A 15,288-nucleotide genomic window follows, 5' to 3' on the forward strand; every position below is an offset into this window, starting at 1 on the left:
CTGACAGTTATTCCTTATATTTACATGCTCCTGATTCTGCAAATTCCCGTGCTAATAGCCACGCTTCTGTCTCTATTTGTCCCGCCGCGCACGTGATTTTTTTTAACAGCGCCAATCGATGAACCAGTAGATTTATGTATGTATATATATATATATATATATATATATATATATATATATATATATATATATATATATATATATATATATATATATATATATATATATATATAATTTTTCAACGTGTGTGGAGTCGTAAAATTACCGGCCTGGAAGGGTTATCTACGGTCGAAAAATGATCCTACTTGCAGTAGAAAATTGACCGGGGGAGAAATTTGACCCCCGGCCAATATTCTACGGGGTCACTTTTCGTCTTTACACTTGTGTTATAGCATAAGCTCATTTTGACTATTAGACAGATGATACAAACAAACAAACAATAGGCCTAATAGGCCCATGGGCCACAACACTCACCTCAATATAGTCCTGTTGTTCTTTTTCATCATTCTCCTACATGTACATATTCATATGTTAATCTTTGATTGCCGTGTTGTAACCACACCCTACCCAAATGTGTCAGGTTTTGAACGACATTGAATCTAAATTATCTGAGAATGCTTCCATATTCATATGACCAATCATGGATTTGCTTGAGACATTTTTATGATGTTTGCCAGCCAACGCGGGAGGAGGGAGGCATAATTTGAACAAATTTGAATCTACAATACCTTGGGATGCTTACAAGTCAATACGACTAATCGTGGCTTTGTTGTTCTTCAGAAGAAGAGTTTTAAAGAGTTTTTCCTATATATGTTCACATGTAAAAATTATGGCCCCTTCCTACTACTGGAGGATGACTTGAACAAACTTGAATCTACACTACATGTATCTGAGGATGCTTTCTTATTAACATGAATTATCTTGGCTTTCTTGTTCTTGAGAAGATTTTGAAAGATCTTCCTATATATTCCTATGTTAATTTTTCAAATACATGTATCCCCATTGTGGCCCCACCCTACCCCCAGGGGTCATAAATTGAACAAACTTGAATGTACACTATCTGAGGATGCTTCCATATCAGTATGACTAATCATGGCTTTGTTGATCTTGAGAAAAATAATTATACCCGCACTTTCTAAAGAAAGTTCGGGTATATTGTTGTTACTCATGTTCGTCCGTCTATCACACTTTCTTCTCCCTCAAACCCATCTTCCATTTTACACAGTAACCTAATCATCTTTTCGAAGATAATTGGTGGTGTACTGTAGATGTGCAATAAGGTTTCGGATTTTCATTTTCACCCTGGGGGTCAAATAAGGGTAAAAAATTACGTTTTTTATGCAGAAAACCCCTGGTTCCCTGAATTCCTCTTACATTTTACACAGCAGCCTGAACATCTTTTGGAAGATAATTGGAGGTGTCCTGTAGATGTGCAATAAGGTTTCGGAATTTTCATTTTCATCCTAGAAGCCAAATAGGGGTCGAAAATGATGTTTTTATGCCAGTGCAAAAGCTTTTCAAAGTAAACGGGGTACACCACCAAGAAAAATCGACAAGAAAAAGCTTCTTATACTGCCCCAAGACCAACTAAAAAATGCTCAATTAACATTTTTTTAGAGGGGATCTGAAATACCTCGAAGTTAACAACCCACCCACCCACACACATACACACAACGTCTCTCACCATCGAAATCTTTTTACATTGTACTTCTCCTAAAGTTGAACACTACTATTATAACTGTAGGTCCGTAGGAAGCAATTTCAGTTGGGGGTGTACAACAAAACTTTAAGTTTGCGGGGGCTCTACCAAAGATTCCAAAATTCCTTGACAAACAAAACAAGTCAACAGACGTTATTATTCAGGGGGCACAAGCAAATAGTAGCTATGTTTTATATTGTATTCTATATATCGGCAAAAGTTACGGCAATGAACTGTAATGCAATAGTGTTGTCTGATTGTCATTTTTTGAATTCTGATTAGAAAGTCGGTCAAATTACATAGGACGACATACTGAAATTTACATACAGCTTTTCATTCACGGGTGAAATATACATGGGATAAAAAAATCGACCAGACGTCAACGAGTGTAGCAAGGGACCAATGACAGCGTTTTTTACAGTAAAGATGGTGTGGCTTATGTCATCTCGTCGTTTGTCAATAACATTATTCATTTCTAAACCAGTGAGAATCTAGGCCACTATTGAGAGACGTATCGTCGAGAATGTCACGCCTTACTGAAAGTTCAAGCAGAAAAGAGAATCGTAATAATAGCTTCTACTCTACAACGTATTTCATTAAGCATTGCACAAGATCTAGTAGTAGCTTCGTCCAAAAAGACGCTCGGTTGTCTCCGTAAATGCCGACATCATGTGACGTCACAGTCTAGACTGTGTCTCCCGCGGTTTAACAAATAACATGTAATTTATAATGATACATTGTAAAATAGACTGATATTTCGACTTTCATACGACTAGGAATATCATAACCTATTGTAAACTATTAGTTACATAATTTATTATAAACATTTAAAAATATATCTCCGTACATTTTATCACATGTCGAATATTCCATGTACGAGTGAATTATTCGGCACGCATACTACGCATTTGGCACACCTCGGCCGATTCGTACCTCATCTAACGTTTGATGAAGGTGACGGAATCAGCCGAGGTTTGCCGAATGGCATACTACGGTGGTAGCCTGGTTCCCTGTCTCATCCTTGCCAAGGCAAGAGAGCCAGGTGGATTACAATCGATGTTGTCCCTTGCTTGGTCAAAACAATTCGCGGTAAATCGTGGATTTTTGAGCCTTTGCCGTTAACCACGGAAATAAGTATTGACGTCACAATGACACATTGCATCGACGGCGTAGAAAAATACGACGTCACAATGAACTTCCACACCGGAAGCGCAGCTAAATACGACGTCACAATGGGCTTAGATTCAGGACAGATTCGCCCTGAATATTGTAGTCCACCTGACCCTAGTGTTGTGTAGCATACGAAGCATTACAGGGACAGGGAACCAGGCTACTACGGTGGCAGGGGATAGTTTCGTACTAAAGACCCGGATTTTTTTTTAAAGTGAGATAGTCCCTGTTTGATTTGATATTTTATGTAGAAAAATGAATTGAATAATATTATGGGGCACATGTCCAGTATAGCAGAGTGTTTGCTGAGAAAAATGATATGCAACATGTAGGTGTCATTGCGATGCTTAGTTATATACAGAGTGCAAATGCGAAACTAAAACACGTGGTCTGCTGCAGAGAAAATTCAGCTGAAAAGCAGGTAGGGTTCAGAAGAAGGTCTGTATCTCTGAGGGAAGGTGAATGGCCCCAGATCAATTAGTAAATTTTTAATAGGGCATGCATTGATCTACAGTTTTTTTGTTTTATCCCCCTCGCTCGGGCCTGGGTTGTGGCTAATGCCATTGGGTGCGGGTAAGGCCCAATTCTTGAAAAATTAAGCCAAAATCTGGGGGGGGGGGGGGAGTGCATTTTTGGTACACATGCACTTAAATATGTAGATTAAATGTTATATGTTGACATCTTTTTTAAGGTATGGGTATATGAAATTCAATTAGTTAGCCCCCAAGAAACTGTCCCCACTTAGCTGTTTTCATTGACATCATGTATATACCTACCCCCTCGGCACGTGTTTGACATTTAAAAAATGTCTCCTGCCACCTACGTACGAGTAAATATAATTTCCATACATAGGAAAGATAACTCGTGTTCGTCTCCCTATACATTGTAATATTTAGCGTGAACCATCAAATATACTCTCAAATAAAACTTGAAACTTTCTTTGATTTTAATTAAGACAAGGATGTTCAAAGTCCTGTCACATGTAATACACAGGTGAAGTATGAAAACTCTAGCACCAATTATTCGAAAGTTATGGCCAAGGTTAAAGTTTGGTATATTTTTGCTAAAGTGGGTCAAACTCCAAGGTCAAGAGGACAAATTAATATCGAAGTACCCAAAGATAGGCCTTGTCACAGGGAATAACATTTGAAATATGAAAGCCATAGCTTCCATCAATCAAAAATTAATGGCAAGGTTAAAGTTTTTGCGGACAAACAGACAGACAGACGGACGGATAGGGCAAAAATTATAAACCCCCTTATCTTCGAATGCGGGCGCACATAAACTATAGCATATATTTACTTTATTTTTTAGTTCAAAATTCATATTATGGTTATTACACTTTACCCTTTTTAGCTCACCTGAGCTGAAAGCTCAGGTAATCTTTGTCGGTAGTCTATCTGACCGTCTGTATGTCCGTCTGCCTGTAAACTTTTCACAATTTCGACTTCTTTTCCAGAACCAGTTTTTTTAATATATATTTTTTGAAATGAATCGTTTCCTGGAGGTTAAAAAAGTTTTGAGTCGGTCCATTTTAGTTTGTCGGTCGGGAGAAGGCAGATAAACAAATCGTTAAAGATTACCTTATTATTATACCTCTACTGATTTTTCTCTATATAATCATTAGATTGTTAGATGTGACTAATTCCTTAGAAATCGTTATGAGTGGACTAATCCCCGTGCGCTGGTCAAGTGAGCCAATCCCTGCTTCGAAAGCTAATTCCCGGTTATCAGTAATCCTCTAGATTTTACTTCTACATTGGTAAAATATGTGAATGGACTAATCCCCGTGTGTTAGTTCAGTGAGCTAATCCCTGCTTTGAAATAATGCTATCTGAATCCTCTAACTTTTACGTTTGTATCGGTATAATAAAAACAATTAAAGTATATTATTGAGGGAGTTAGCAAGATTCCAGTTTCCCTCGACCAGGACTATTTCCCTCGGCTTCGTCTCGGGAAATAGTTCTGGTCTTGGGGAACTGGAATCTTGCTAACTCCCTCAGTGATATACTTTAACTGTATATTATTCTATAATTAACAGATCTTTGGTCACTTTCTTTATTTTACAGTTAGTAAATTAATTCCCAGTTATCCATAATCCTCTTTTTTCAACTTTTAACAATTTAAAGAAAATGGGGAATAAGGAAAACTGGGAATTAGCTTTCGGAGCGGGGATTATAGCTCACTTGTCTAACGCACGGGGATTAGTCTATCAACATTGTATACCGATACAAAAGTAAAGTCTAGAGGATTCTGATAACGGGGAGTTAGCTTCCGAAGCAGAGCTTAGCTCATTTGACTAACACAAGGGGATTACTAAGTAGTCAATTCACATCGATTTCTAGGGAATTGTTCACATTTAACGATCTAATTTTTATATTGGGAAAATCAGTAGAGGTCTTATAAATATAGTTAAAGAGGAATAACCTACTTACCTAATTTAAAAAAAACAATAATTTCCAAATATATGGTTAATAACTCTCCTTCACATTCATGTTTGAAAATAAAATATTTTAATCATTTTGCCAAACAAAATAAAGTCTTTGTATACGCAACATTTACTGTAATTTACATCTCATTGATCCACTGGTCTACACCAATTTAAATTTTAAAAGAATCAATTTATAAGAGCATGACTGCAGGATACGTCACAAGATACTATGGTTTCTTTACAAACTTTATATCAGAAATTGCGGATGGTAAAATCCATAAAAGAATTTCCAACAACACTTTCGGTTTGGATTGTGTGTGTATGTATATATGCATTTGGAATTATGCCAAAGCTATTAAAAAAAATCGCTGTTGTTGAATAAAAACTTACGCAAAGAGCTAATAAATATGAAATAAGACAAGGACTTCTGGTCTATCTTAATTGACACACTTTAAATCCCAAATCTAGAAGCTAAGGTATTTTTCCATGCTCTCAAACACTAATTTAAGGTTGAAATGGGGAAGATTTAATGACTTGAATTGTAATCTAACTTTTTAAAAAACAACATGATAAAGCCATCCTCTCTCTCTCTCTTTCTCTCTCTCTCTGTGTGTGTGTGTGTAAGAGAGAGAGAGAGAGAGAGAGAGGTGAACCCTGAAATTCGAACATCCGCGCATAGAAATTTAAACTCTTTGGCAAGGCGATCGTTTTTAAAAATTCATTTGCGCATGATGATATAAAAGCCGTAGTATTGTCATATACATTCAAATTTGATCATTGTGCGTTTTCTTCACCTGTTCTACCACATAAGGATAGAACATTAAAGACAAAAATAAAATAAAAAGCGTATAATTGCAAAATGACCAAAAAGAGTTATCTTAACATTCTTATTAATGTTATTATATCCTCAATTCGTCCTTGCCATGGTTGGAAACAAGCACTCTGGAAAAATAACATTTAGCCAAGGGTTCGTTCATGAATAGGGCACAAGGATAGGCAGTACATATAAACAAAACACTACAGAATAGGTATAAGAGATTCAAGTCATAGAATATTTGTAAACAATAAAATAAAAGATACCGGGTCCCCAAACAGGAAGAATTTTCATTAAGAAATTATTTTTCAGAGAGATGTGTAAGTGTCAAAAGATGTCAAGTGTTTGGAAGACAATCGAACCTTTTCTATCAAAAATATGTACCTAATTCTTAAATTTACCATATGCCTCGGATGGAATCATGCGTGATGGCCGCAATCGATCACGATAGATAAATCTATTGCTTTTAATAATGTCACAGGTTGTGAAAAATCAAATCTCAACCGGTACTTGAACCCAGGGCCTCTGGCGTACCGTGCCAACGCTCTAACCACTGAGCTATTGAGACCCGATATATTTTCTGACTTTCACACACCTGTTATCACGGTGACATATTCCCCTTCTTCGTAGAATTCGTCCTCGAATTCTATGAGGTAAGGAAATGCGTGAAGCATGTTCCAAGGGAATAGCTGGTTTTGTACGTTGGGCGCCAAATATCACAGGTGTGAAAAATCAAGTCTCAACCGGGACTCGAACCCAGGGCCTCTGGCTTGCCGTGCCAGCGCTCTAACCACTGAGCTATTGAGACCCGATATATTGACTGACTTTCACACACCTGTGAACCCGGTGACAATCATGCTTGAGGTTTATTTTTGTCAAACATTCCCATTCCACATGTATTTTCCTTATAAAGTGTATGAAAAGCTTCGACATAATTAACCATTAACTTCTTATTTTTTGAATGTCGTCGGTCCTATAATAGCACCTGGCTGTGCCGACAAATTGAATACCGCGCGTCAGTGGTGTGATAATTTGTGAGTACGACCGACAACATAAAAAATAAGATATTTAAACCGAGGCAGGCTACTGACGATAAGTTGATATTCGAGGATGTCAACAACATCGTTAAAGGCAGCGTTTCGTAAATTCTATGATCGTTTTAATGACCTTGTTAGCAAATATAATCTATCGTTGGGTTGTACTGTGGCTGATGTGTTTCATACCACTTGCTATGCCCTTCTTTTATACTGAATTGAACTACAGAATGTTCCATCTACCTCATCAATACATAGGGCTCTCGGCGAGTGTGACCGGCTAACAGGGTATGCTTTCCCCTCCTCGGCACCTAATTCCAGCTCTGGAATTTCCAGGGGTCCGTGATTTATGCCCTCTTCGCAGTTTTGCATTGTTTCTTGATGTTTTTAAGACCGATCACTGTTCGTTATCTTAACCTTTTTCATATCAAAAGACACGGCCCTATTTCAGAAAAAGGAGATATGAGGAGTTTTCTTTTGAAAATATGAGAAAAATTATTTATGCATTTTGAAAATTTTATCTTTTGAAAACCGTTACATATTAAGGATTTCATCATCAATCTTAAATTAAATTGTTCCTGTGCAGCACAGATAAGGCTACAAACAGGAGGCGTAGCCTTTTTTTTTAACTAGAAATACTAACTATGACATCATGTAAAACGAACACTTCTTAACAATACCGCAAAATTAAACGATAAGATAATATTTATTTTAAGTTTGGGTAAGACAACAAGGACATTAACTCTGAAGAGCTATTTTCCCACTACATAATATTATCAAATACATTGTTGCACAGTACTTCTGAAGTTTCTCTTTCACTGTTGTTAAAATTTTAGTGAGGATAAAGAAAGAGGCTTGGTAGAACATATACTGGAACCTGCTATGTATCTTTGTAAGGATTTTTATGACGTTTCGGAATCCAATATAAATATGGTAATTCAAATTCATTTTGGTTGTTGAGAATATTAGATATATTCAAAAGTGACATACGATTTTGAAGCATTTCCTCCTTAGAAAGGGAGCAATGGGTATACGTTGAATTGCCACTTGTAGAATTAAATCCCAGTTCTTATAGAATACAATTGAAATAATGAGCCTTACAAACAAAAACAATGTTGTTACCTGCTTTGTCAGCTGGGACCAATGCATAGTGATCGTGTAGTCTATCTAATTCTTTTTTCACTTCTGAATCATTGAACACAGAAGGATAGAAGGTTTTCATATTGCCCCTCAATCGCTTAATGCGAGATTTTAACATACAGCTGATACATTTAATCCATTCTGACAAAGTGTCAAGATCTTCTTTATCATGTCTGACCCATCGCCTGGCGTAATCTTCCACAGAATTCATAATATTCATGAAATTAGGATTCCAGTTGAAAGATCGGGGTTCCCTACATTTTGGCCATGTTAAAATAAATACTTTAAGGTCCTCATTATTAACTATATTTATGTCACCAGTAATAACGTGTCCAGCAGGACTATAGTTATAGGGTGAAGAAGAACAAGAACACGATGGAGGATTATGTTCTAGATGCTCTATATCCAGGCTCTGTTTTCTTGTAATTAAAAAGTTCGGAAGCAATAGTCGATGTATATTTATAAGAAATACAGGGTGTAGTCTTCAATTGGAAATAGAAAGGATTACAACACCTTTGTGATTTATAATATTACTTATAAATACAACAATCAAATAAACAAGAAACAGTACTTTTAAATATCACACTACTAAAATATTAATATACTCAATGATGCATATCAAATGACATGACAGTATATTTATCACAATAATACCGACATACCAAAATAAAACCTGTTTACATGTATCTAAATACAAAAATTAGCGACAAGCGCAGCAATTACAACAATTTCCATGTTCGATTTGAATTGGTTAAAACGTAATATTTCTAAAAGATTCTGGTAGAAAATTCCAAAGTTTTGCTAATTCATATCTAAAAGACTTCAAACCATATGTTGTTGATCTTGTTTCTGGTAAAACAACAGTTCTCGCATATCTAAAAGAATATGGCGTTTCTTTAATACTTCCCTTTCTTATGCAGCAATATACCTTCATCACCTGCATACGGGGTATATATCTCTCAGTTGATTCGATACACAAGAGCATACTCTACGTATGTACAATTTCTAAAACGAGGTAAATTATTGACAAACAAGTTGATGAAACAAGAATATCAGCTTTCTCGTTTAAAGTCATCATTTCGTTAGTTCTATGGTCGATACAATGACCTTGTCAGCAAATACAATTTATCATTGAGTCAAATGCTGACTGACTTTTTCATACTAATTGTTAGGCCATTATTAACACACTGAATTGTCGACGGATTTTTCCGTTATTTCCCGATCACGACAAGGAGCACACGGCGGGTGTGACCGATCGGTAGGGGATGCTCACTCCTCCATGGCACCTGATCCCACCTCTGATTGTTGGAGGTCCGTGTTTGCTCTGCTCCTATTTTGTATTGTTTGATGGACTTTTGAGCCTGAATACTGTTCGTTTTCTTCATATATTTCATGGATAAAATCGGCAAGTAAGATGGGCTTTGTTTGTTTAAAATCTTAAAAAGCTCCATAACCATTGTTCTGATACGCCTGAGTTTGTTTGTTTCTTTGTATGTTGTTTAATGTCCCTCTCGAGAATTTTTCACTCATATGGAGACGCCACCACTTGCCGGCGAAGAGCTGCAAATTTTGTCCTATACTCGGCACTTACGGCCATTGAGCAGTGAGGGATATTTTTCGTGCCAAAACCTACTGCGACACGACCTCGGTTTATACGGTCTCATCCGAAGGACCGGTCTCCACGTCCCACAGTAGAATTCGAACCCGCGACTCTAGAGCAGACGCTCTAACCACTGCGCCACGCGGGCAGCCTGAGTTTGAGAATAGGTAATTTTGATTGTTCCAGATGATAACTACGTGAATTGTTATAGTCGTAATAGACGAAACGCAATGCTCTTTCTTGTAATTTTTCCATTTTTCTTGTTTCTCGTTCACCACAGAAATGCCGAACTAATGGGCAGTAGTTGAAGTTTGGCATGATGAATGGATGATAAATTGTAAGTTTTCCTAATTTGGTCAGGTGTACCCCTATTCTTTCAAGAACATTCAGTTGTTGTTACAAATATTTAAAATATGGAAGCTAAACTTAATTTCAAAATTTATAGTAACACCAAGTAATTTTACTTCTTTTTCCGCATAAATCATATAACTATCTACTTCGTGATTGGAGTCGTTAGTATTCATTACAGTCAATGTAATAACTAATAACTGATGCTTTAATTTTTTAATAGTAAGTCAATGCGACAAATGTCACGTTGTCTTGTTCCTGTTTTTCTGAAATAGAAGACAAAATCTTTAAAACACACACACACATGATAACATCGTAAATAGAAACATTTAGTTCAAAAATTTTTATTAGAAGCGAGATTATCAGAAATAATGTACATGTAATTTGAAAATCTCTTAAATTCAGCTAACATATCTGAATAACATACCAAGCATTCTAAGCTTATTTCCATTAATTTTTTTTAATTAGGTCATTATTTACACACTGAATTGTAGACGGATTTTTCCGTTATTTCCCGATCATGACAAGGAGCACACGGCAGGTGTGATCGGTAAGCAGGAGATGCTCACTCCTCCATAGCACCTGATCCCACCTCTGATATTTTTGGAGGTTCGTGTTTGCTCTGCTCCCGATTTGAATTGTTTTAATGGACTTTGAACTTGAATACGGTTCGTTATCTCCATATTTCATGATAGGCATCATAAAGACAATATCCATCTTTTTAGATTATAAGTGGTTTACCTTTCCAGTTACTTTTAGCAACCAACACACTTGCAAACACACCAGCCCGACCCGCAATATCCTCCTCTACAGCTGAGTTCGCTCTGGCAATAATTACTGCACACTTGGTCGTTGTGTTTTCAGGGTTTTCCGCAATTTTTTTTCTAAACGCTTGTACATATTGAGCTGATTTTTGGTATGTGACTATACCTTGATGAGTTATAGATCAAGTTTGCATTTTGTTCCGCTTCATTGATTTTCGACGGAATTATGTCATTTCAATTTTTTAACGGGAACCAGATTACACTTACCGATAGGGGACTAGTATTGCTAATGCAATACTCACAGAATGCTTGTTAAGCGTGTAAAAAGCTTCAGCATTAACTTAAGTATTAAATTCTTATTTTTGGATGTCATCGGTCGTATAACAGTACCTTGCCGTGCCGAAAAATTGAATACCTAATACGCTGACGCGCGGTATGATAATTCGTGGACACGGACAGATGCTGTTATACGACCGACGAAATTTAAAAATAAGATTTCCATGCTTATATTCACATTCCCTAATTTTCTCTCTTCCTGAATGTTAATTTCATTCATTTTTAGCTCACCTGAGCTGAAAGCTCAGGTGAGCTTTTATCACCCATTGTCCGTCGTCCGTCCGTCTGTCCGTCCGTCCGTCCGTCTGTCCGTCCGTCTGTAAACTTTTCATATTTTCAACTTCTTCTCAAGAACCACTTGGCCAATTTTAACCAAACTTGGTACAAAGTATCCTTGGGTGAAGGGGAGTGTAAATTGTTAAAATAAAGGGCTAAGTCCTCTTACAAGGCGAGATAATCAAGAAAAGACAAAAATAGGGTGGGGTCATTAAAAAATCTTCTTCTCAAGAACCACTGGGCCAGAAAAGCTGAAACTTATGTGGAAGCATCCTGGGATAGTGTAAATTTTAAATTGTTAAAATCATGACCCCCGGGGGTAGGGCGGGGCCACAATAGGGAATCCAAGTTTTACATTGAAATATATAAGAAAAATCTTTACAAATCTTCTTCTCAAGAACCACTGGGCCAGAAAAGCTGAAACTTATTTGGAAGCATCCTCGGGTAGTGTAGATTATAAATTGTTCAAATCATGACCCCCGAGGGTAGGGCGGGGCCACAATAGGGAATCCAAGTTTTACATTGAAATAAATAGGAAAAATCTTAAAAAATCTTCTTCTCAAGAACCACTGGGCCAGAAATACTGAAACTGATATGGAAGCATCCTGGGGTAGTGTAGATTCTAAATTGTTCAAATCATGACCCCTGGGGGTAGGGCGAGGCCACAATAGGGAATCCAAGTTTTACATTGAAATATATAGGAAAAATCTTAAAAAATCTTCTTCTCAAGAACCACAGGGCCAGAAAAGCTGAAAGTTATATGGAGGCATCCTGGGGTAGTGTAGATTCTAAATTGTTCAAATCATGACCCCCCAGGGGGTAGGGCAGGGCAACAGTAGGGAATCCAAGTTTTACATTGAAATATATAAGAAAAATCTTTACAAATCTTCTTCTCAAGAACCACTGGGCCAGAAAAGCTGAAACTTATTTGGAAGCATCCTGGGGTAGTGTAGATTCTAAATTGTTCAATTCATGACCCCCGGGGGTAGGGCGGGGCCACAATAGGGAATCCAAGTTTTACTTTGAAATATATAGGAAAAATCTTAAAAAATCTTCTTCTCAAGAACCACTGGGCCAGAAATACTGAATCTTATATGGAAGCATCCTGGGGTAGTGTAGATTCTAAATTGTTCAAATCATGACCCCTGGGGGTAGGGCGAGGCCATAATAGGGAATCCAAGTTTTACATTGAAATATATAGGAAAAATCTTAAAAAATCTTCTTCTCAAGAACCACTGGGCCAGAAATACTGAAACTGATATGGAAGCATCCTGGGGTAGTGTAGATTCTAAATCATTTAAATCATGACCCCTGGGGGTAGGGCGAGGCCACAATAGGGAATCCAAGTTTTACATTGAAATATATAGGAAAAATAATCTTAAAAAATCTTCTTCTCAAGAACCACAGGGCCAGAAAAGCTGAAAGTTATATGGAGGCATCCTGGGGTAGTGTAGATTCTAAATTGTTCAAATCATGACCCCCCAGGGGGTAGGGCAGGGCAGCAGTAGGGAATCCAAGTTTTACATTGAAATATATAAGAAAAATCTTTACAAATCTTCTTCTCAAGAACCACCGGGCCAGAAAAGCTGAAACTTATTTGGAAGCATCCTGGGGTAGTGTAGATTCTAAATTGTTCAAATCATGACCCCCGAGGGTAGGGCGGGGCACAATAGGGAATCCAAGTTTTACATTGAAATATATAGGAAAAATCTTAAAAAATCTTCTTCTCAAGAACCACTGGGCCAGAAATACTGAATCTTTTATGGAAGCATCCTGGGGTAGTGTAGATTCTAAATTGTTCAAATCATGACCCCTGGGGGTAGGGCGAGGCCACAATAGGGAATCCAAGTTTTACATTGAAATATATAGGAAAAGTCTTTAAAAATCTTCTTCTCAAGAACCACAGGGCCAGAAAAGCTGAAAGTTATATGGAGGCATCCTGGGGTAGTGTAGATTCTAAATTGTTCAAATCATGACCCCCCAGGGGGTAGGGCAGGGCAACAGTAGGGAATCCAAGTTTTACATTGAAATATATAAGAAAAATCTTTACAAATCTTCTTCTCAAGAACCACTGGGCCAGAAATGCTGAAACTTATATGGAAGCATCCTGGGGTAGTGTAGATTCTAAATTGTTCAAATCTTGACCCCCGGGGGTAGGGCGGGGCCACAATAGGGAATCCAAGTTTTATATTGAAATATATAACTTAAAGAAAAATCTTTAAAAATCTTCTTTTCAAGAACCACTGGACCAATAAAGCTGAGACATATTTGGAAGCATCCTGAGGTAGTGTAGATTCTAAATTGTTCAAATTTTGACCCCCGGGGGTAGGGCGGGGCCACAATAGGTATATTAAAAGGGGGGAAATCTGGTAAAGAACAGCATGGCCAAAGTTACTCAGGTGAGCGATGTGGCCCATGGGCCTCTTGTTTTTATATATATTTAGTGCTTTTCAAAACTGGTGGGATAATGTAAGAGCCGTTTTGACGTGGAACGTTCAATACATGTAACACAGATTAATTTTAAACGCACAGTTGTTATATTTTTTGCAACAATTTAATAGGGTAATCGTTTTTAATTAGATTGAGTCAAAACAATATGCATTTTGATGTTCCTAGTGTATTGAAAGCCTATTCCAATTCCTATTATGTATTCTACCTCGCCGTGACAAAGTTTCTTGTGTTATAAGGGTACAATGTTATTTATTCTAATGAATTTCGTAAAGAAAATTACACTTAATTTAATTATAATACCATATCAAGGACGGGATGTCAAAAGAATGAGTTATTATTTTGATTTTGATGTCACAAATGTTGAACGCAAGTGTAATGTCACAAGCGAAAATAAAAATCCACGCTTACATTAAACAGTAACAGATGCTCCTTCAATTCAGCTGTACAGGTTCGGTGTGTATCACTTAAGCATGTATAGTAAATTAGAACAAATTAATGCATTAAAAAACGATATTTCATCAATCTACCATGAAATATTAAAATATAAATAATCATTGAATTGTAAAATTTGGGCGATCAACACAACATTACACTAACGGCTGTGCGCGTTCTTAATTTGTCAGCACAGCCGTCCGTCTTTTGAAACGTTGAACGTCCAATGCTTTATTGGTCAAAAATTGGAAAGGATTTATTGAGCATGATCAAAAGCAACCGTTCTTCTAAAGGTTCAATTTCTATCAGAGAATGCGGTACACTTAGTTTCTTAGATCCCTCAGGTGAAAGATTGTAAATGGTTCGAACAATAATGAAATGCATAAAAAATAGTCTTCAAAATATTTCCTTTGCATTTTGTTTTTATTTAAGATAAAACTGGTTTATTTTCCCCTCGCAACGGAGTTGGGGGAAATATATTAACGCGCTTGTGAGTGTGTATGTTGGTTAGTTTGTCTTTGTGTGCGTAACGGAAGTGACGTATTTTGCACCGGGATCGATGTCGAATGCTGCTTTGATTGATATACATAACGTAATATTATTGGAAATAATATGCTTTATGCATTCTTAATGTGAATTATCAGTACATGGTATCTAAGTTTGCGATGTTACTCTCAAAGTTATGGGTTCTCAATGTGAACTAGCAGTACATAATGTCTAAGTTAGTTATTTTACTGTCTCGAAGTATTGGTTCTCAACGTGAACTTGCAAGTTAGTCATGTTAATGTCTCAA

At 37.0% G+C, this 15,288-nt stretch overlaps 1 non-coding gene across 1 annotated transcript; it reads right to left on the reverse strand.

Annotated features, from left to right (window-relative positions):
- Nucleotides 1-6,849: 6,849 nt before the first annotated feature.
- On the reverse strand, nucleotides 6,850-6,922 carry Trnaa-ggc (transfer RNA alanine (anticodon GGC)). The gene has a single exon. It is a non-coding gene; the product is annotated as a tRNA-Ala (tRNA).
- Between the last annotated feature and the right edge of the window lie 8,366 nt (nucleotides 6,923-15,288).

This window comes from Saccostrea echinata, unplaced genomic scaffold (assembly GCF_033153115.1).
Source record: "Saccostrea echinata isolate AGI-Se365-2 ecotype Australia unplaced genomic scaffold, CSIRO_AGI_Sech_v1 ptg000009l, whole genome shotgun sequence".
NCBI lineage: Eukaryota > Metazoa > Mollusca > Bivalvia > Ostreida > Ostreidae > Saccostrea > Saccostrea echinata.